Raw genomic sequence first — 23,400 nt, 5'->3', positions numbered from 1 at the left:
TAAAACAGAGCCCGTGTACAGCAGATGGGCCAAGTCAGTGCTCAGTAAACAAATGCTCCCTCCATTGCCAACATGAGCTATTTAATATCAGCTGCTTCACTGTTTTCCTGTAAGAACAGACTTTGCTTTGGAGGCAATTGAATTACTTCATACACAAATGCTCCTTCTGCATCTTTGTTTTCATTTATTTCCTGCTTGGTACCACAGACAGCAATACTGAAAACTAGTGCATGACAAGACAATCAAATGAGATATTTGGTGCAACGGCTAATTTATACCCTGTAAGCCTTCACTACAAATTCTATTAACTGTTCTTCCTGCTTTGCTGATGCTTTATTTTTTTTTCTTGAGAGTACAGTGAGTCCTAAAGCCCAAGAAGAATGCCTCCCTCCTCTCTCCCCAGTGATTGCTATGCCTTAAGTCCCAGCACTATGCATGTAGGCAGACCCCACAAGGTACACTGTTTTATTTTGAAGGGTGCCAGCTGCTACTTAGCAAAGTGTACTGCAGAACAGGCAGAAGATGTTGGATCTATGACTCAAGAGCATAAAAGGCAATAATAAACTTGTTTTTGGCTTCTTTTGAAAGAAGTATGGCTAGAAGAGAATCTCTGTCTCTGCTTTTGTCCCAGGCAAGAGGGAGATGCTGAGACACAGCAGCATTTAGGACACCCCAGTGGGCAGCAGGTTTCCAGGCAGAGGCCGTGAGCCTGGGGAGGTTGGGCAAGGAGTTCCAGTGAAACAAATCCCACCCGGCTGCCCTGACTGGGAGGGGAACTCAGCAACAGCACTGATCTTTCCTTTGAAAAGCCTTTGAAATTACTTGAAAGAAAGCAACAAAAGGAAAACTCCCAGAAAAAGAAAGTCACATGCCCATCTGCACCCCACACTTCCTCTGGTGTGCATGTAGCCAGCAGTTTAATCATCTCTGCTTCCTGCCCTTTTCTTCTTTATTTAGGTTGCACTGGAAATTCAGGCACACTGTGGATGGTTCCCTCAGAGAACTACTTGAATGAAGATCCAAATGGTAATACTCCAAACCCATGAGCATTCACTGCTGTCCTCACCACAGTGTATTCAACACTCTAACACCTTATACTGCTTTTTAGTTGAAAACACAACCCTCTGGATGTCTGCTGCATTTTTGTCAGAGACTTTCAGGGAATAAGACAGGTGTAAAGTCAAAGTTTGAGAATAAATCCCCGTGCTAATTCATACACAGTGCATCACATGCTGCTGTCCCAAGGACCAACAAGGACCTAACTGCAACACATGGAGCTCTCCCAGAAGAGAGGATTGACTCCTGGTAGAAAAGGGCCAGAGGAACCAATGTGAAAATAACCTGGGTAGGCTCGAGGCTCTCAGCCAGGAGAGGCTGGATACTCCCTATCCCTGGACCACGCTTTGTCCATCTGATGAGCATAAAAAATTGTGTCAAGAGGCTCTTTGGCCATTCCCATGTGCAAATGCTCATCACAACTAAAATCACAACTTCTACAGAAGAGCTTTCAGTTAATATTACGCTATTAGTTGCAGCCAACCTCTGGGAAACATGAGGATCTCCACAGAAGTGGGCAACTCCCAGAGGAAGAGGATGTGGAATGGGGTCCTCGCTTGCATAAGGCGTGACCTCTGTAACCTGATGAAACACTGGCATTGGATCGATACCGTTAAAGCAGTGACAATCAGCACTCACAGACAGACCACCATATACTTGTTTGTCCACGTACAGTGCTATGAGTTCTGCAGTCTTCTTGCCTCTTGGAAACAGCCACACTTCAATTCTTTGAATTTCTGCTTCAAGCACATTGCTGTCTTCTCATCAAAGTTTGTCAGCAGATGTTTCAAAGGTTCCTTATCCAAAACAAAATACATTGTAGTTCAAGGGGATACAACAGCATTACAAAAATACTCTATCAAGTAACCAGACAGAAAACCAACATATGCCTCCTAAAAATTAGCTTGATTTTCTTGTGCTTTTTAACTCTTTAAGGACAGGGCCCCAAAGCTTTATTTCATTCATTACACTAAAATAAGAACTGAGGGCTCCTTTCATGGGTGTTTTAAGGAAACATGCCTGCAGCAAGCTGTCTTTGAACCACTCTGTTCTTCTACCTAGAGACATCTTTCTCATAGAAGAAAGAACCAAGATGCACGTGGCTATAATATAACAAGACTTTTTGTCTGTCTGTCTTTACATCCATAAGAACTCTGCCAGAGAACATAGAGAGCAACGGGAACACAGTCACACGGGGCACAAACAGCCCTTTAATAAATGATTTAGGAAGGAGTAACACATGCTTAATAGATGTTTTAATAAATGTTTAATCAATTGTTACAAACCAGGAGACTGCTTAAAACCATTTAATTCTCAGAGCTGCTGCATGGAGGACAAGAGGGAACAAGCGTACCGGAAAGATCAGTTTTCAGTGGCAACATTGCCATTCCTATTCCTCCCCAACAGAAGCTGACTGATAAAGAAATGGGCATCCTGGGTGCCAAGCACATCCAAAGCAGAGGCAGTACCCCCAGTTCGGAGAGACAAGGCCGTTGTCTGTGGGGGTAATTTATCACCAGGTACACAGGCAACTCCAAGCTGTCTGGCACGGTGCACAGAAATATACCTGAGCTGGCTGCAAGGGCTAATCCCACAGCACAGAGGAGGAGGTCGGATTCTCATTTTCCACACTGACAGATGCAACATTTCATTAGCCAGGCTCTGCAGTTTTAAACAGAGACGTTCAAAGCTGCCATCAAGAGTCCCTCTCCCACTTCCCTGTACGACAAACAGAACGCGGCCATCTGAGTTCACAGCAGGCTTGGAGCCTCTCCTTCTTGAAAACACGCCTGCCTTTGAGGCAGCACTTTGCACTGTGTCCCAGAGAGACTGTTTTCCAGTCTCAAAGCAAATGAGGACTTCTGCAGGAGCTCTGGTCTCCAGCAATTAGCATGGTAGTCATCCACACAAGGCAGGAGGACAGCTGAGACACTGATGTACCCCAGGCAACAGCACACGCTAACAAGTTTGCAGGAGCTGTGTTCATTCTCACCCCAGGACAGCCAGGAGCATGGGATGGACTGCTGTAGACAGAGGATAGCCAGAAAGCAGAAGGGTTTTGCCTCAAACACCTGCTTTTCCAATGAGGACAGTTGGCCACTAGGTTGCTCTGAGAATTGAAACACATTACCACTACAGAACAGGCAAACTAATTAAAAATAAAGAAGGGCATATAATATTACTGTAAGTGATACATAAAAAAATAAATTCCAGTGAAGAATCAGGTAAATTCTTGTGGCTGTCACAGCAGGGACATCCTGAACATAAGCCCACGCAGGGGCTGAGCAGTGGCTCTGTGCAGGCAGCCTGAGCTTCCCATGCACGCAGTGGGGCCTGTGAGAAGGCCCCCCGTGAGAAGAGAGCACTATGCCAACGCTTGCTGGTGTAAAGGAGAAAACAGGCAGCAGGCTGACCTGTTGGCTCCCTGCCTGGAACAAAATACCACCCCAGGACACCCATTTTTGTACCACTAGTACCCCGACCATAGCATTTTTAGCATTACAAGCATCAAGCCAGACGCTTAGCAGCGTTTTCCCGCAGGCAGGCCTGTAAGCCAAAGCAATGCACTTCCTAAAACCTCCAGCAGGAACTCTGCCTGCCTTCATCATCCAGGCTGAGCTCAGCTTTTAATGTGTTTTGAAAAAGGATTTAAACACACAAATCTGTGGAAGCTCCAAGAATCACTGTGAAACAGCATGGAACTGAATAGGGATTGATCTGGGGAAGTCTGCAAGTCTGTTTAGACTACAACCCATAATGCTCAGCTCCAAGCTGCAGCTAATGCTACTGTGACAGAAGGGTTTTCTGTATTGTTTTTAATAATATGGACCAATTCTATAGACGGCTGTTTTTCAGTCAGCTCAGTACACGCTATAAGTAGGTCAGTTTTTAGTTCCAGGCCTCCAGCCCTTTCTGTCCATTTAAGGAACAAACCCTTTTCTCACACGCAGTGACACTGAAAGCAATGGTTTTCAGCTTCTAGGGAACGAAACCATAAATGGAACCAGGCTTCTTCCAAGAAGGCCCGGGAAAGCAGTTGCTAAGCTGTAACGCTCAAGAGGCACACGAGCAAACCGGCCTGTGTTCCACACAGAAGGAAAAAAAAAAAAAATGATTCAGTATTTCTGTTTTCTAATAAATTGTTACAGGTAGGATTCATAACGACCATTCTCGGCCATGCAGACACCCAATGCCCCCAAGCCCTCCAGTGCCATCAGAGCCATGCACTCCTACGAGGGGTAAGGCGAGGCCTGCCTCACCCACAGCCCCCAGTGCCTCACTGGGGCAGCACACCGGGCCTGAGCCTATGCCCACCATCCTCTGTGCAGTCCAAAGATGGTTCCTGCTCTGAGAGCTGCACAGATAACAAGAACATGGAAGGAGAGAAATACAGAGGGGAGGAAAAAAAAAAGCTACAGCAGAACCCCCTCACCCAGTAGAGGAAGCAGAGCTATCTCTGTCATTACTTTGCTATTACCAGCACACGCCGCAGGGCTGAGAACCAGCACAAACCTGCAAGTGACAGACAAATTGATAAGAGTTCTCATGGTGCACCAGCAGACACAGAGCTTATTGCTTCTGCCACATCAAGCCAGCACCAGCCTTGACAGTGCTTCTAAGAGAAAACCCTCGCTGCTATAATCACCCCGCAGATCAGATGGCAGAGGAATGAAGAATACTAAACATCACTAAATAAAGCAATCGGGAAATACAGAGCCAATGGGACAGGCTGATAGCAGGGTTTGTAGTCAGTTAGCTTAGAGTTAAACATCAGGCAGCAACAGCCATTCTTTGTGCTGGTGGTGCACCGTGAGCTAGCAGCACTGCTCATGAAGAAGCACGACAGCTTACATCTAGTAAGAATTATGAAGCCAACAGATATGCAGACTGAAATAACATTCTTTTCACTTCTTTTCAAGCTTGAAACCATGAAGAGAGGCTACAAGTGTCTACAAAGGCCACTTTCTAGCTGCACGCTTCCTGGAGACAGATTTTTTCCTTCTCCAAACTGTTTCAATCCAGGCAGCTCTGAACGAATTCAAGCTCAATTTCTGCAGCTGTTACCTTGGGCAGAGCACAGGGCACTCAGCCCACATACAGAGCAGGGCTCCCTGGTCTGCACTAGCAAGCATGGGATCCCCTTCTACGATTCAGATGACTTTATGAGTGAGTTTAGACACCCAGCAACCATCAGTTAGAATATCACGGCCTCTCTTACTACCTTTACTGATAGCCCTGAGCGATGTTTATAAAAGCATCACCCAGGCAGGAAAAACAAACAGCTTCAGGTGTGTTGTAACAGCCCTGCTAGCCCACATTGGGCCAGAGCACTTCCTTAAAGGCTTGGGTAAATAGGATTTATTGCATTAAAATGTTTAAACGTAACCTGTGTTTTACCCAACGTGTGCTGCTGGATCCCATTAGCTCCTTTTCTCTTCTCCTTCCTTTTATTACTCTTGGAGATGTGAAGTTCGCACTTCATGACGGCTTACAGTTTTGCAGCCAAATGGTGTTTGAGAGGTTTATTTGTGAAAGCTGTATTCAAAGAATCAAATGCTTATGACTGTCACTGCCTTTGTTCCGTGTTTCTCTTTGAAGGTACCAGATTTTTAATAACCTTCCTGCATGTATCCTACTCCAGTAGCAGACAAACTATGCTGACAGCTAGACAGCAGTGACAGCATTTAGTGAGCAGAAAGCTGTATTTTTAGAGCCACAAGATAGAAAAATGAGCTATACAGATTATGAACTGTTATTATTCCACACAATAATGCACAAGAGCCAGACACGGTATTGATCAGCAGTTACTGAGTCTAGATAACCTGATAGATAAGCCTGCACCCAGACCACAGCAGTGACTGTAATACCTCTGAGACCTTAACTTGACTAAAAATCACCTAAACTTACCTGTTCCCAGAACAGACATACAGCACAGCAGACTCTATGCAGGTGCAAACATGTTACATGACTACACCAACCCACATTTTTGACCACATACAAGCTAGTTTTTCTTAAAAAAAAAAAATACTTCAGCCCACACCAATTCTTGCATCCCCTGGGATACGCTCACCTTTACAACCAACCACAGCCAGAACAGCAAGCACTTCTGCTGTTCACATAGGCCCATTTCTCCCAAAGCTGCACCCCAAAGCTAACAGTGCAGCACTTCTTCCCAAGTGTCACAGCTTGCTCACAGAGTCAAATTTGAAAACCAAGTACGAACATCAATTGGTGACATAAGCCCAGAGAGCAGCAATCCCCCCATAGGGAACAGATGTTTGGAAGCTGCTGGACATCTCAGCTTTCTGCTTCAAGAATTCATTTCTTCACTTCCTAAAAGGCAGCTTACAATACAAAAGGATAGTCTGAGCAGCACGAGTGGGGAGATGTAGCTGCAAAGCTGCAGGACTCACCTGAAGGAAAGCTCCAGCTGAGGTAAGAGACAAGGTCCCAGACTGCAGCACCTCCCACTTCTAGTGTCTGCTCCTCAGCCTTTGCCTCTCACAAAACCCTCTTCTGCTAACTATCTAACTATCATACTTGATTTTCACTCTTGCCTGAGCATCCTCTGTGAGCATTGCTGTGTTGCAGTACTGTACCTTTTTTTTTTTGCAGGAACCACTTCAGTCCCAGATGGATGCAGCATCACGCAGATCCAGCAGCCTGGAGCCAGCAAAAATGGCTCTGGACCAGTGTCTCCCACTCACAACCTTCCCCCAGAGCCACATTTCCAGCACGCCCTGCAGCTCTGACCCCAGAGAGCAGCAGCCCTGACAGGTACCTTTGGCCCATCCCAGTCCACAATCTCTCACTTTCCATCCCTGTAACACCTGAGCTAGCAGGATCTGAAGCTGAGCTTAGCATTAAGTATTTCAAATCCACTGAATAGAAAGGAAATCCTCTGGCACTTTAATCAGCTGATCTCTCTGGTACATCAGAGATTAGAGTCAGCAGCTTTCAGGCCCAGAGCATGATACCGCACACTGAGGTCCCAGTATCAGTTTAGATCCCCACAAGTTGTCACAGCCCCACAGTTTCTATGTTTGTTCCCAGCATTTTGAATGCTTTTACTTCAGAAAATCCTGACTACACCTTTCAGCCTCCCATAGAAATAATGTCTGACTCAGGTAACCATTTCATTTCACTCACCTCCGAATCTTTTCCACGAGATGCCGTTCAGTTGTTGACCTCCATTTTATCAGTGATATTCATCCTCAATTCACAACTGGAAGGAGGAACAAAATCAGAGAAGATTATATTAAAAACACACGGAAACAACACGTTTAGCCAAGATTTTCTACCGTGTCAACTCTAGGGTCAAGAAACCAATAAATGTTTTCCTCTATCTGTACTATACCGAGTCCTTCTGCACATGTTACTCTGAGATAGTTGCTCCCTTCTCTTATCTTTGTATAAGCACTAAAATTGTAATTCTCTCCTGTTTTTTTCATCCCGTAAAGACAGATTATTTGCTTTTGCAACAGTTTTAATGTCACAAGAAAACAGAAAATAAGGTTAGTGATCTCCATGAGAAATGAAAGCACTAACGATAGCTTCCCTTCTCAAAACCCACTTGTTTCCTCCATTTGCACTCCACAACAGTGACTGCTCCCTAAGGGACAGCCAAGCTGTTTACCATGCTTGTTAAATAACACTCATACTCTTATTTAACTTCTTTTTTTTTTTAAACAGTGGAGTTAGCATTCATAAAAGCACTGGAAGCTGAAGTGGTCTCATAAGCTCATTTTGCTGAGGAAGGCATAAGCGAGTGCTTATAACACAGTATTTGCTGTAGTAGTAGTAGTCTCCACAGACTGCCCTTCTGCCATAGACTTTTAAGGGGTACTGTCCACATATGTTTCTAAACATGACCACTGACATTAAATACCGCTTTGGAAGCAACACATCTTATACATTGCATGTTTGCCTTCTTGATTTCTTAAGTGTTTAAATATGCGATGGAAAACATCTCAAGAATTGCTTTTACAGCACTTTTAAACTGAATTCATTAATTAGATTAGAAATGGAAATTAACATACAGAACAATAGAAGCTTTAAGAAACTCAAACTCCCTTTTTGTAGTCTCAGAACAATGCAGATCCCTCAAGGGACAATGCCCTGAAATCCATAGCCCTGCATGTACAACTGAACCGTTTCTTGCGCCAAAGAGGAGCTTCCTCTTCTTCCTCTTTCCCTTACCAAAAATCATTTTTGCCATCTCCTCCCTTTTTAGACCACTAGCCACAAATATCTGAAAACCATGAATTTAACAGTTTTCAGTGCCAAGTTTGCTCACTAGAAGCTTTTCAGACCACAGCTCTTCAGGACGCTCTGCAAACAACCACCATGCATACTATGATCTGGGGGAGGCCACCGTCAGCCCAACTCCACCAGTCCTTGGCCAGGCCAACAGGGGACACAGGTCAGCTACTCACAGCAGCAAAGGACACTGACCTGTGTCCAGTGCAGGGGGTGCCCCAGCAGTGCCAGCTCTGTGCAGTCCTTCACCATGCTCCCAAAGAGGAGGCAGAGTTCATCTTCATGGGCATCTCCTCTTCATCTCCTCTGGGTGGGAGGCAATAGGGAATTCTGCTTTCATTTTACTAAAAGAATGCAGCCTGTTAGGAGCTTAGAGATCTTCAAAGCCTTTTGAGAAGAGGTCCTTTTTAAGAGGCATCTTTTAAAACAGATAATTGGCTGCTATTAAAATTACATCTCATCACCTTAAAAGCACTCAGTCAAAATCTGATTGACTACCAGAAAATTGACTTCCACGTTGCAAAAGCAACACTGCCTACCTGCAGAGGGAGCGATCTCTCTCCTAAACAACAGGACAGGTGCAATGAAGAGGGCACACATCTTGTATCGTCTCCTTCCCTGATGGCCAACAGAGGCTCAGAGGAAGCTGCATGACCACTCCCTTCCAGGACTGTGTGACATCGGGATGTTTCCCTGTGGCAGAAAGCTGCTCTTTAGCTAATGGTGCCTGCTGCTGCTACTAGCTGATTTTCATAACGGATTGGCCTCTGGGCTTTAGCACACACAACTGGAGCCAAACGGCACAGCAGAAATGAGGGAGATGCAAGTATTGAACTGCATGAGACTGAGAAAAGCTAGGGGTAAAGGGAAGAGACAGCACCACCAAGCCCGAGGCACTGCTGATTTGAAAGGTCTGACAGAGCCTGTACATCAATTACCCTGGGTGAAAAGCACTGTACAGACTTCAGAAATTTGTATCGGCCACAGCACTGCATAAAAATAACTATAAATGCATCTTTGTTATTGGCCTCTGCTTGGTGTCTAAGTAGCAGTCCCCAGACCATCACCTTTGCCACTCTCCCTCAGTACAGCAGAGAGCAAGAGCAGAAAACTGGATTGCAGCTGCTGCAAAGCCAACGCGCTCTGCTGAGACCCGGCATCCTCACAGCAGCCAGAAATGCTGGGGATGGAGGAGAGCTGAGCAAGAAATGTGTGCCATATGCCGGGAGACGGAAGTACTAGAGAAAATAGACCTGCTATAAGTTTCTGGAAGCGGGGTGAGGGTTGGTGCTGAATGACACTTGAGATTCAGATCTTCACCCGTGTTCAGGAAGATGAGACATCCTGTGATACGATCAGTTCTACGCTACAGCCTCACACAGCTGTTTTCTGCCATCCTTGTGCTGCTCTGTTTCACGGGAAACAAAATAAGTGAATGAAGCTGTAGTTTAATCACATCAAGGCAGAACGCCACAAAAAACTGGTTTATGGGAAGAATAGAAGGTGACAAAACGGTTTGAAGATCGAGTTCCTGCACCACCTGCTATCAGGGACAAGAAACAGGGCAGTATTTTTTCAACGTGATGTCAAACGTTGGCTTTTCCCACCTCAAACATCAAAGAACAAACAGCCACTGTGTTCAGTTTGCTTGATCACTATCTAGAAACTGATGTTCCGAAGTATTTACATCACTTCTGCTCAGTTTATTAGCAAAGACCTTGTTTCTACTGTCTCTTTTGTAGGGTCGCCCAAGTTTAAGAGAAATCAAACATTCCTCCTTCCTTTGTTTCACACATCAGCCCTAATACGGATCAAAGAACAAACAGTGGGGAACAACGAATTCTTCTTGCTAGCAGGGGATTTGCATTACAGTTCTTAGAAACGTGGACAGCAGCAGTTAGTGGAAGCATACTAATGCCAGATAATCACTTATTTTGATTTTATTTTTCCTTAAATGAAAAAAAATAATATCAAAACTCAAAATGAAAAGAAGAGAAAAATACTGATCTTCCAGTTTTGAAAGATGCAGCTGTTGGAAAGGACAACGACAATACACAAAGTGAAGTGAGATTGTCCATGGATAGGGCTGCGATGCTTACAAGTCTCATCATAACCCCCCAACATTCCTCCTCCCTCTCAAGCCAGGCTGCACAGCCCAGGACCTACTGAGCTCTTGCCAGGAGACTCCAGACACCAAGGGATTTAATTCAGTGATCACACAGCTCTCACTCACAAGCAAGCTTTAGTTCATGAAACCTGAATAGCGGTCACTCAGCTCCCCACCCACTGACTGCCTGTGAGCCAGCCTCTCAATACTGTCCCCTAGCACAGCCAGGTCCCTGTGCTTTACCTCTTGAGCATGATGCAGAGGTTCAGTTTCACTGGAACACCTCCTGAACACATAAAGAAATTACTGCAACACGCCACCAGGGACTACAGCTGCTCAAGGAGCACGTCAGATCCAACTTGCAACAACACTACGGATAACGAAGTGAACAAGGAATGATTTCAAGTAGTCAGACATTTTCTTCAAGATTCTCAGCCTCTAGAACACCAAAACAAACCAACAAAGTACGTTTCGTAAATCATGCATTTTGGGACATGAGATCTGAGTCCACTTTTGAAACTGCTTTTCTTGCTGATGCCATACCATAAGAGTTCACATGTGATGCCTATATTAAATTCTTGGAATAACCTTAATCAATCATTTATATTATTGCCATTCATAATACAAGACACATCTAGTATTGACAAGGGTGAAGTACACAGCGTTGCTTTAAGAGAAGTGTCAAATTAGTGCTCAGATCTCACCTTGGGACTCAGACTGGCTCTGTAACGAAGGCCCATCAAGCAACTTACCACTGCGTACGATACATGACTCAGCTTCATGGAGTTAATGGGTCCTGAGAGCAACCTCCAGTCTCCCTCACGATATAAGGGCAGATAAGGACAGATGGAAGAAGCGATGGAGAAGACATAAACTGACTTTCCTACAAAAGCACAACAGAATTAGAGCAAGGACTTTCTGTGTGGAAAGCAGTGAGAAGAATTAGAGAATGCCCTACTTTTTCTATCCCACAAGGGCCACAGGAGAGGGAGGGGGGAGCAGAGAGCATTAAAGCAGAGCAGCACTGCAGCAGGATTCCCTGTGGCTGAGCAGTAGTGGGGCTATGAGAAGGACATCTGAGAAGTCCCTCGTATGAGCAGTTACAAAAGTCCTTTGCAAGTGATTGGAAGAGAAATCTCACTTCTGAAGGACGCAGGAACCGCTGCGTTTAATAGGAACACAGAAAAGGGTGCTCCTATTTGAAAGTATAAGATATGAATAATCAACAACAAAATCAATAACAAGGTTACTCCACTTACCACAGCCTCGAGGCTATAGTTACTTAAGTACACGGAATTTACCAAGATTATTTCATTGATAGAGTGCTTGATCAGTAATTCAATTACTACGCACAAGCCTACATCAAACAGCCACACGTTCAGGAGCTATCTTTGGCATACCTCCCAAAACTGAACCTTCATGCATCTTTCATATGGCCAATATAATTAAATTTATGTGTACATGGAGCAGAACAAGCACTTTAAGTAATAGGACATAATCCTAACAGCAGCTTTTCTTTTTCTTTTTTTTTTTAAGGAGGGGAGAAAAAGAGGACTTTATAATAGGAAAAGGAAGCTTGGAATGAAAAGAGGAAAACAGGCATGAGAACATACCACGCACTGATGGTAATGAGGAATGATCCAAGGCTTGCAACTGAGCATGGATATCCTCCCCCTGCACTACTGTAAGTTTTGTGTCCCACCTACATATGTGAGAATCCCATCCCACGTGATCCCTGCATGAGCACCAAGATGTAGATGGAAGGGTCCAGTTACAACTTCCTTCTTCTGAACATCAGTCCAGTGCATCTCAACATGTGTCTTCTTCCTGCACTGAGTTAGATTCTGGCAAGGACATTAGATTCCCATCCAAGCTATGACCTATTTGATATGTGTTTTATTTTAACATTATATTCAGGCATTTAGAATTGAATGGCCACGTCCTCCTCCAAATTCCTCTCCGCTGGATTATACAACCTTAAACACCAGCCAATCTGCGGATCTGAAACTTTTATTCAACGAACTAAATCTTCTCTTCAGGCCTTATTTTCTCTTCCCCCTCCCTCCCACTAAGGCAAAGGGTGAGCAGAGATTGAACAATAACGATCATATGCATGTAACACTCATAAAAACCCCCTGATTTTAAAGGGCACACTTGATAAAAATGGTTATAGCGCTCATAAATTTTACCACCTACTACACATTTGCAGGTTAATATACATAAAAAGCACCCAGTCGACCACATAGATGAAACAGTTTCACATGCATGTCCCCCATTAAGCAGATGACTTCTTCATTAATGCCCATGACTATGGAAGATACCAACCTTTGTTCCTCACTAATTACATGCACTAAAGGCAGCCTGGGAGCTGAAGCACTGAGAGCACCTTTCCCTCCTCCTGGTTCTTGGAAGTCCCTTCTCTAAACACAGCAGGGGCAACAGGACTCGGCTGCAGGGTCTGAGAAGTACCAGCCATGTGCATGCGGATGCCCTGGCTGTTCTGCTCATCGTCATGAGAGCTCACAAAGGCCTCCGCTTCCCTTGTTTGCCTGCCTAGACCAGGACTGTCTCAACAAAAAAAAAGAAATTAAAAATCAATAGTTACACCAGGACTTCCAAACTATTTAATTCCATCAGCTTGTGGTAACCTGCCTAACAGCCACCGCTAGTCTAGGGAACAGACCAGATGCATACTCCTTTCTCATTATATTTTGCAGGGGTCTCGGACAATATTAGATGCAGTGTTTTGGAGTCACACTTCAGCATACGCCTGTGCAATGTTCTCCTCCAGGCAAATCTACCGTGCGCTGTAAAGGCAACAGTGCAAGGCTTTGAAATGCCAGGCCCACAGAGCACCGCTGTGACTCAAAACAAACACTGATGGAGCCAGCACACACCAACTCCTCCACGGCTAAGTGAAAGAAGTGCTGCAGAGAAAGCTCCTGCAGGGAAATTTTCTTCCTTACAAAGGAGCTTTCTTCCTTCACCAAGTTGTTCTGTAGCCTTAATCATGAAGGCAGCCCCTCCAAAGTCTCCTGAAGTGCTGCCACTATCGCTACTGAACATCCTGCTAGCCATACCAAAATCTCACTTCTGAGCTTGCTAGCCAAGGTATCTGACAGCACTGACTCCTATCAGGTAACAGCAAGGCAACATCTCAGGTCGTAAAGTTGAAGCATTCCTCCTTAATGCTCTCCTACATTCTCCAGGCAAAACGCCTGGTGTGCTCCTGTACTAAAGAAATGGGGAAGATATTGCTGGGAAGAGCAAAGAGACCAGATTGCCATCACCTCAGAACTTTCATTAAGGAAATCAAGTAAAATAAGCCCTTGAAGGATCTATATTGCTCATCTGTAGAATGGGTATGATAATTCCTTAATAAGTACAATCCTACCAACTATTCCTGGTCACCTCTTGAGCACTTCCTAGCGTGTAATGAAGACCCCTAAGAGATTAACACAAGCTACCCATACAGCATTTACATATCTAGAACAAGTTGTTAGACAATTACTGCAAAATTTATTTCACCTTATACTCAGCCTTTTCTATTAAAAACCTGGCCTTCGGGGCATTTTTGTCTCCAGCTTTTTAAGTGCAGAGTTTTCTCTTGCACTGCTATTCTAGCTACTGCAAAGGCAATAATCAGTTCATCAGCAGGGCTCACAAAAATAACCCCCAGTGTCACCTTTGCTTTCTACTTTGCAAGGGTGTGGTCCCAACTGTGCATACCTTACCTCCAAAGGAGCTCAGAGCCATTGCAGGAAATCCAGCAGATGCAATTGTGCAGTGATTTAGACCTGCACCTTCTTTCACTTTCCCAAGGTAAAAGCTAAATCAGTAGCCCAAACTCTCCAAGCATTGATCAAATCTGCCAGAAATCACAAGTGATGTGAGATCATCTTCGTATCCATATTTTTCACTGGAGAACCACCTCAGAAGAAAGGAAACACAAAGCACCTCAATGTGACATTTGAGTCCACCTCTCATCAGGCACCCAAAATGCAGGCAATCTTAATGCTACTCATCAGAAGAGCTGGGACCCAGTCAGGCCAAACGCTTCCTCCCCCAACCCTCTTTGCCAGCAGCAGATGAGAAAACAAAAGTCTCAGGCCAGGAGAAAATAAATATCCCAACCATATTAACCTCCATCCTCAAGCAAACAACTTCTTCAAGCTCCAGTTTCACCATACAGAAACACTTAAGCCAAGGAATGCCAGCTGAAGGAGCATGTCCTCTCCATCCTCACACCATTCGGTACTTGCTGTGCAGCAAAGCTGCCCTAAAGTTTTCACAGAGCTGTGCTGTAAGAAGATACATGCAAATCGCCCCCCAAGATGGATGCAAAGGGCTAGTAAGGAGTGTTATTTGTGTTTCACTGTGACTTTTGTACTGTAGTGCCCCAACCTGGCCTGCAGCGTGCTAGCACTTTTCTAAGGTAGCGCCACAGCTGCACCAGCAGCAAATAACCATTTGATCATCTCCTGGTTAACAAACCAAGAATGATGACTTACCAAGCTTGAGTTGTCTTCTGCTGGGCCTTGCATCTTAGTATCATGTCTCACCCTGGGACCCAGGGCCTCTGCTGCATTCTGGAACAGTAAGGGGAGAAGTCTACTAAGTGCCTGCCCCAGCAAAATGTAGAGTCAGCCTTGGGCAATAGGCTGCAGAGAAACAGTCACGCCAACTGCAAGACAGGCACTCAGCTGCCTTGCTTGCTGACCCTTCCAGTAAGTCAGGTTTTACAACTGGTACTATTAGCTATAGAGCATTGAACATATGCTTCAAGCACCACACTGAGACCCCCCGTGCTCTGCAATCACTGCTGTTTTGGTAGCGCAAACCTCAGCAGCTAGATGCCAGCTAGCTAATGGGTTGCACATGATGCTCAGTTGTTGCCATGACAGGACTGTCTGAGCCTGTTAACTGGGTGGTTAGGCTCCCAGTGACATAAATGTGCTTCAGCAAAGCCTTAAAGCAAGAAGAGATTGCTCCAGAAGATGCTCAGCAGAACACGCCACCCTACTGTAATGCTCTGTCCAGCTACCAATCCCAAAGCAGTTACTCCTCCACTGAAGGAGCAAAAAAGGTGTTACCTTATTCCCTGCAGGGTACACACGGGGTACAGCAGCTCAGGGGCTGTGAGGCTACGCTCTCTGCACCTTAACCACAGCTGGAGGCCGTATGACTTCACACCTCCAGCTCTTGCCAAGCAGTAATTGCCCCCACGATGAGGCAACAGCAAGATGGGGCAGTAGTTCAACAACAGCCTCGCACACCGAGCTGTCAGGCAGTGCATTTACCACCAAAGGCAAGGGAGCCAGGCAATAAAAGCAACCACAGCTCAAAAGATTATCTCCTTCTTTCTAAACACAGAAGACTTACTTAGAGACGAGCAGGAACTTGGGAGCTTTTCTCTGGGTTGGCTTCACCACCACAGAGCATGTTTGCACACATGTTAGCTAATGACCATTTAAAACCAGCTTCCCAGGGCACCCCATTGCAATGCAGAGCAGCACCCACAAAGCCGTTCCGCCACTGCAGCTGTGTGCCTGGGCTGAGCCCACTGCCACATTAGCAGTGCCTTGCATGCCAAGATTTGCATAAAGGGAGCAGTTATCAGCAATTATGGCTTGCCAAGGCAAAATTCTTCAAGGCCGCTTTACAACCGGTGACAGATGCAGCATTCCCAAGTTTCAGCTATAATTTATTCTTAGACTGGGCAGAAACATACAGAAAACACACTGTGTGTTTTGCAAAGCTGCTCATTTAGGCATCTGAAAAGTAATTTTAAGAAGGGAGGAGGGAAGATGAATAGGGACCAAAGGAATGAATAAACTGCAGGCACGGGGCCAGAATGTAGCATTCGAAAAGAGTGACAAAGAGGGATTAATCTGCTCCTAAACAGGTCAGCTTTTACCTTCTGCTCGCACCAAGTGACACTGGCACCCCATGTTTCCCAGCTCCAGGGCTCCATCACAGGTGACAGTCACAGTGTGCACACCTTGCTCCAGCTGCATTGCCAGCGTAAAATCAAACAGCTGGGAGGGAAGGCGAGTAGGCTGTAGCCAAAAGAAAACCCACTCTCTCCTAGGACACGTGGAAGCATTTCTTGCCCAAAGCAAAGTCCTGCTCCTGCTCTGCAGCAGATCCTTTACAGTCCCAACGCCCCTACAGTTTGCATATTGCAGCTTTTGGGAGCTTTTCCAGATGCACGAGTGGTGTTGCCACTGCTCAGGCCAAACTGATCCACAACAACCAGCCTGCTAGGAGACAGCAGCCAGGAGCCCAGGGCAGCAATTAGCACACTCATCACACCTGGGGGCACAAAGTGCTTACAAGCCATAGTGCGTGTTAGAAAGTTTGCTTCAATCCACCTTCAATGTTAACAAGCAAATCAATAATGAACAGAAGCAAGAAGACAGGATCTGGACACTTTCCTGATGCCTTTAAAATTTAAGCATGATGTGTTCAAGACCTTCTCTGGAGAATCAGAAACCATTCTGATCTGATACTATCAAATGGTAAGTGAGGAGGGTTCAGTGGTTTCTGCAGGCTTTGGACATCTATAATTCAAAACCCACTGCATATTTCAAATTGTTTTCCTATTTGATACAGCACAAGAGAACTCTTCCGAGAGCAAAATGCTGTTCTGACGCTGTGAGTGACCGACCCCTTCCCAGGCCCAGCTATTTCAGAAAGGAGCCTCAGCACCGGAGAAGCTTTGCTGAGGACTGACCCATCGTAACCGTGCCCGAGCCCAGGGTCACAGTAACCAGCATAATTGGTATTGTATGAGCTCAGCAGTCACAGAACACCAGCGCTGAAGCCTAACTTCCCTCGCACCCATCCATTCTGCATTTGAACTATGCAAACACATGGAAGATGCACAAATGCAAACTGCTGGGGCAATAAAGGGTTCTCCCAGGGCAGAGAGCTGCAGCAACTTCACATGCTGATGCAGTGCTGTAGTCCTGAGCCAGGGAGTTGCTTGGTGGGAGAAAAACCCTGCGCCTGCCAGTCCTTCTAAACTGATAGAAAGGGATGGCACATGTTCCCTTAGAGGCAATAGGGTGACTCTCTATCCATATCACGCAGACATTCAGTCTTCCCAGACACTAGTAGCTGTTGTGTACCCTTAAAAGGAGGCAAGCTCATAGAGGCAGTAAGGAGAGAAGCAATGATACATCCTCCTGCTTGCCCCACAGGAATTTCTCAGCACATACCTTGGCCCCAGCACAGCCCAGGCTACACCACCACCTAAGGAACAGCCTAACGCATCACCCATTGCTTTTTTTATCTCCCCATCCCCTTTTTCCTGCTGCCTTTCTCTATTCCCCTTATAAAAATGAGGCAAGTCCTTCATAGGCTTCCTGAGGCTCTGATCCCCTCTCACAGGGTCAGCCCCCGCATGGAGCTGCAGAGGGTTAGTCTGTCCCTGGGATGGGAAGCAGAGGTCCTGGGAATGAGCTGCAGGACCACAAACTCACCTCCAACATGCTTTTCTCCACAGCTCTGCACCCACCTCTCACTCACAGCACAGTAAGATCGCACCAGAATAAAACTGCTTCTTTCCTCTCCCTATATATTCCCTCCCTATGAGCTGAGACCACATGCTCATAAGTGGGATCTGGCACACCTGATGAGGCCATCAGAGCCACCTGTCCTCCTCCTGTGATTTAGCCACCAGGAGCACTCCAAGACATGCCTGAACATATCCCACCTCCCTTTCCACCCTGTGTTATTAGTGTCTTCTACTCATTTATGCTACGACATGAAAGACATCGTTAAGTTACCTGGAAGCATAGCCATAGGAAAGGCAAGGAATGATACAGTGGTTGAGCAATGTTTTCATACATATATAAATACACACACACCATTTTATGTGATGCAGATGGGAGATTCCTGGCCTGCTATGCTGCAGGACTGCTGCAAACTGCTTTAGCCCATGGGCAGAGGAGGACAGGCTGCAGTGCCAGTGCTTACAGAACTGCATCCAGTGTGTGCAAAGGGCTTCACCAGCACAAATGCTCTTGAGCTTCCCTAAAATAAAGCCCTTTCTCTTCTGCAAAACAGCACAGCCAGGACTCACACCTCGCAGCTGGGATAGCTCGTACCATGGGGATCGGTTATTCTTTTTTGTTCTGCAAAACCTCCTCTTAGAAATAAGTGACACCTGCGACGGGGCCCAAACAACCATTGGAGCTATGCTGATTGCTCTCCCTCCCACCCCAGCTGATCTCTCTTTAGGGAGGTGAGCAGGCAATCCACCTGCTTGCCACGACTGCTGGCTTCTCTCAGGCACAGGAGGCACTAATTAACGCTAACCCAAAGCTGCACCAAGAAAGGGCTCCTTTAGCTTAGGCTGTTTGTGCACCCCAATAACAGGCCCATGGCAGGAGTTTAACAGCAGTGAGTACATGCCTAGATGCACGTGAGGAAAAGCTGCTGTTTGTGTTACGTGCAGCAAAATAAAGGCAACCATCAAGCTGAGCTCTTTCCCTGTGGAATAACAGGTCCCTGAAATTCAGATGCATGAACTCTCCCCTTTTACCACAATCTATTCTTCTTACATCTTTATATTCTCCAAGTTACAAGTTAATGGGATGAGATGCCACTACATGTCACGGTATTTGAAAATAATGTTGGCAGATTTAATCCCACGAGCTTTCTTCATTTTAAGGAAAAAGTAGCTTCAGTTATAATCCAGGAAAACCAAGCAGGCACAGGACAAGCAGATCAATAGTTTACTGGTCCCATCCAAGCAGGCTCAATTCATTAATCTATCAGGCTGCGTTCACTTGACAACACAGGGTAATGAAGAGCTGCAGATGCCCTCTCTGGGCTGGAAACCAATGAAGCTTCTCAGGTAAGTGCTTGTCCAGCAGCTATCCCAAGTCTTGCTCCAGGGATGCTGAGGACGTGCCTACACCCAACTGACTGCAAGGACGCCTTTGGCACAGGGGAGGCAACTGACATCTTTCTTTTCTAATGCAGCAGGACAGTTAATTGATCATCAGGGTTTGTTAGGCTGCAACACTGAAAATACCCATCTTTGTGACTCAAGAGATGCTTGGTGCTTAATGGTGCTGCTTAAAGGGACAAGCCATTAATCCTCAGGGTGTGACTTCCTTTGCACAGACGTTTCTGAATCAGGTTTTCTAAGCTTCCAGTCAGTGCCATGGGACAACACTGTAGATCCCTACTAGGTTGACCCTCTGTTTGGGACCTTTCTACTAACAGCAGTTTCCCACCATACTTGCCACCTGCACCGGCCTTCCAAGACTAAGCAAGAACATTCCCCAAATACACAGCAAGCATTCTTCTTCCAGTTGTGAAGAACAACCCCCCAGCCCAAGTCTCAGTGCACACATACGTACTTCAGTTCTCTGGAATAATTCTACATCTTATGAGTCATGTACAGTCATCCCTTGTGAGTCAACCCTATTGTTCCTAAGCATCATTCTCGTCCTTTTTCATTAGCTATAAAAAGAGAAGAAAGACAGGGCAGTTGGGCCCTATCTTTAAGCAAACGTGCTCAGGCAGGTACTGTGAACCTGTGGTATATGCCCATAAACCCCTGTGGTAACAACCAGCAAAAACTGTCTCAGGGCAAGAAAAGCTCTCCAGCACAGGTCTGAAATGCTCACCTGCATACACTGTGAGGTATATACGTACATGTCTTATTTTCATGTGAATTGCACCACTCTCTGATTGATTTCCTGCATGTGAATGATGAGATAGATCGATCTGGGTGCTGCTCCATGTCGTGCATCTCGCCCCCTTTACGTGTCAGGTTACAGCGACAGCTCCATTTGTTGACTCCATTGGAATCCATTGGGATTCTGTCGGACAAAACAAGAGCGAATGCCCTGAGCAGCAGGAACCACTGATGGCCTGCCTGCAGCCAGGGTGATCCGACCATCCTTTACAGCACTCTGCACCAAGCTGTTCACCACATGCATCTCGACCCCCTCTGATCTAAGTGGGCTAACTGCTGCCATTTATGCTCCTCATATGAAAATACCACGCAACCTTTCCAGGAACCACTTCTGCAGTTTGCACTCAAAATAATGCTACGTGACCTTTGCAGACAGACCTTAGCAAAAAGCCCTAGCCGCTCATGCACTTAGTTATTAGGGCTATAAAGAAGCTGATTATAATTTATATGCTGGGAAGGTCTCTTTGCATCACCTCAGCATACAAAAGTGACTGTTACGGTTTCACCTAGCAGGTGAGATGAAATGTAGGCCAAGCCACTTAAGAGGTAATCCTAACTGCAGCAATAAATACACTACCAAAAAAAGGCACAAAGGTAAAAGAGAGAGGGGTTTGGCCTTTCTAGTGGCTCAAATTTTGTTTTCATTATGTGATATGTTTAATGGCAAGTTCTCCTTACTCCCCTTCCTACAGCATGTTGTACAGATTATTTTTATTTCTCTAAGCATCCTGCTTTGGCCTGTATTAAATCCCCGGCCCTGAAGAGTTATTAGGCTGCAAAATCAGTTGTATGAATAAGTGTGACTTTGCCTATGCTGCAGAGCTGACCTCAGGGCAAAAAGGAAATGCGGTACTATCTGCTGGGAGCTATGCAGATATGTGAAGCGGTGAGCAGTGAGGAGGTATCTGAAATACAAAGGCGATGAAAGCCCTTTTTTTGGTCATTTTTTATTGAATGGACTATTTAAAATGTGACCTCCCAGCGTTAAGTTCATAGCACACTGCCCAGATTGTACAGACACCCCACATGACAGGTGCCGTACGGCTTTGAAAGTCCTGCCTTGTGACAGGTCCCTCAGCCCTAGCACTGTGGCTTTTTATTACCTGAATGGCTTATGCATGCGGCCCCCAGTGAGCTCACTACGAGCCTACGTTAATACAACACCTGCAATTTGCATCCTTTTTATTTCCAGGTTGGGATTTCTGCGAGACACATCCATCATTTGTGGACGACAGATGAGCGTGTCGCCATCCCCAGTTGCTGCCTGATTCTCCCTGGGTATCCCAGTGCCCCTCTCCATCACGGGCCCTCTTGAGCCCTGCTGCTGCCACAGTGGGACTGGCTAACACAAGGGCCAACACTGCCGTGTTCTGCTAAGGGCACAGGGCTCAGGGTATTGACAGTCAGGGCTTTGCATGCACCGAGTTCCCAGTGGCCTGGCAAGCAGCGCCATATGCTGCGCTCATTAGTGCCTGTGCTGAGCAACGAGGGAGACTGGCATGTCTGATTTGCTTTACCTTCCGCAGCAAGAGCAATTGCGCCTCTTCACAGGACACAGCTTAAAGCACTCAACCAAAGCAGCGTGAGTAAATGGCATAATCAAACTGCAACCCCCCCCACTGCTCCCGCTCAGCCCCACGCACCATCTGAGCCCAGCTGGCGTTGTCACCCTGCGACGTGAGGCCAGCTGCCCTTTGTGCCCAGCGCTGGCTGGAAGGCCCTACCATCAGCTGAGCTCCTGCCATGTGCAATGTGTGCCACGCCTGAGCAGCCCCAAACTGTCAGGGACGGGGATGCCATTCTCAGAAAGGTCACATTCTGCAAAAGAACGTGGAAGCGGCGTCTGGCGTAGTGCTCTTGACATAACTGTTCCTTTGTAGAAAGCAGAGATGATTATGCCCTTGTAAATGACAAACCTCATTAGGAGGAACAACCTCCCTGCCTTTAACCTCGCCTCTCCATACCCAACGTGCCTCTCCTTAACCTCAAAGCTCTGGCAGTGACTAGAATATTTAGACAAAACACAGCTGAAAAGGGACTGCTTTTCTTCCCTTTTGGCTTTTCTGACAATTAGCAGAGCTGAAAGCCAGGGCATTTAAACACTATAGATGAACTTGGGGATTAGTTGGTTGTTTCTTCCTGAACGAACATGAAAACATATCAGAGGGCTGAACTTTGATGCTGCACTATGACACTGCCGTAGCTCTTCATAGCTTTATTTTGTATCTTTTCCTACCCTCCATTGATTTTAACCCTCTTAAAAGGGCAAAGGAGGAGAGGGAAAGAAATGAATGCGTGCTATTTCTCTGATGTTTATATCAGTGAATATTTCTTTTTTTTTTTTTCCTTGCTCCTTTCCTAATGCTAAGCAGACTGCTCCAAAAACATCCTATTTTCAGAATAAAACCCACACCGTTTTCTCCATTATGTCCCCTGGCCTACTAAAGAGGTGCTGGGCGCTGACAGCCCTGATGCTTCCTTCAGAAGTGGGAATACTGGCGAATGCACCGTGCCTTCAGAAACAGGAAAAACAAGAAATTGGCCAAAACAAAACAGAAGGCAACAGTGGTGAGCTCGGTTGTGTTTACAGTCAGCGTTTAAGTGAAGTTTCCATCTTCTATGTGCACGTAGCTCATGGTGTACCACCTTTATTTGTGTCTGTCCGGAAGGAGGGGATGGTTTTTATATGGTGAAGATGATCCAAATCTATTCCTGGTCTCCGAGAGGTGTTTCCCCATAGGACTTCCAACTAATAAGCTCGTTTCATTACGTCTCAGCTCTCAGCCAGCGTGATCTGAATACAGCACATCCTCTCCCAGCTCCTCATCTGCCACATCTATTTGTGATATGACTCCTCAAGGTAGGAACCACTGCATCCCGCATGTGCTTGTACCGTATCAGGAAGAACCAGAATCAACACTCACAGTGGGAGGCTTTGGATCCCTGCTAGAAACAATATCGACAGCTTCCCAGCTCCCACGTTTTGCATTTCTACACTACTTAATTCCTTGTGATGCTCTCCACTTGAACGTGACACTCAGACCGTGCCTAGTCCCGGCTTAGATCGGATGCTGTTCCCTGCCAGGCTCTTGGTTTGTGACATTTGGACTCTGACAACAAAGCGAGGCGTGCAGCTGTGTGTGTCTGTGCACACACACACACCCCCCTATACATTTTTATCAGCCTTCAGCAGAGGATCGTTCGGTTTTGCACTCCTTATCGACAAACAATTAACACCTAAGTTCATTTTGTAGACAAA

At 46.0% G+C, this 23,400-nt stretch overlaps 1 long non-coding RNA gene across 9 annotated transcripts in view; it reads right to left on the bottom strand.

Annotated features, from left to right (window-relative positions):
* The window catches only part of LOC107053789, a 91,983-nt gene that overhangs the window by 31,253 nt on the left and 37,330 nt on the right, over window positions 1-23,400 (bottom strand). For 6 of the 9 annotated variants that reach the window (XR_006939878.1, XR_006939879.1, XR_006939872.1 and 3 more), the window contains exons 5-10: window positions 20,099-20,265; window positions 14,935-15,012; window positions 14,158-14,354; window positions 8,856-12,987; window positions 8,512-8,734; window positions 7,207-7,282 (exon numbers count right to left, since the gene is read on the bottom strand). This is a non-coding gene — a long non-coding RNA (uncharacterized LOC107053789). The remainder of the gene's footprint in view (window positions 1-7,206; window positions 7,283-8,511; window positions 8,735-8,855; window positions 12,988-14,157; window positions 14,355-14,934; window positions 15,013-20,098; window positions 20,266-23,400) is intronic. The other 3 variants (XR_006939876.1, XR_006939875.1, XR_006939873.1) reach the window with 3 other exon arrangements.

The sequence above is a fragment of the Gallus gallus genome, chromosome 7 (assembly GCF_016699485.2).
Source record: "Gallus gallus isolate bGalGal1 chromosome 7, bGalGal1.mat.broiler.GRCg7b, whole genome shotgun sequence".
Classification (NCBI taxonomy): domain Eukaryota; kingdom Metazoa; phylum Chordata; class Aves; order Galliformes; family Phasianidae; genus Gallus; species Gallus gallus.
This window is presented reverse-complemented; position numbering and strand designations above follow the sequence as displayed.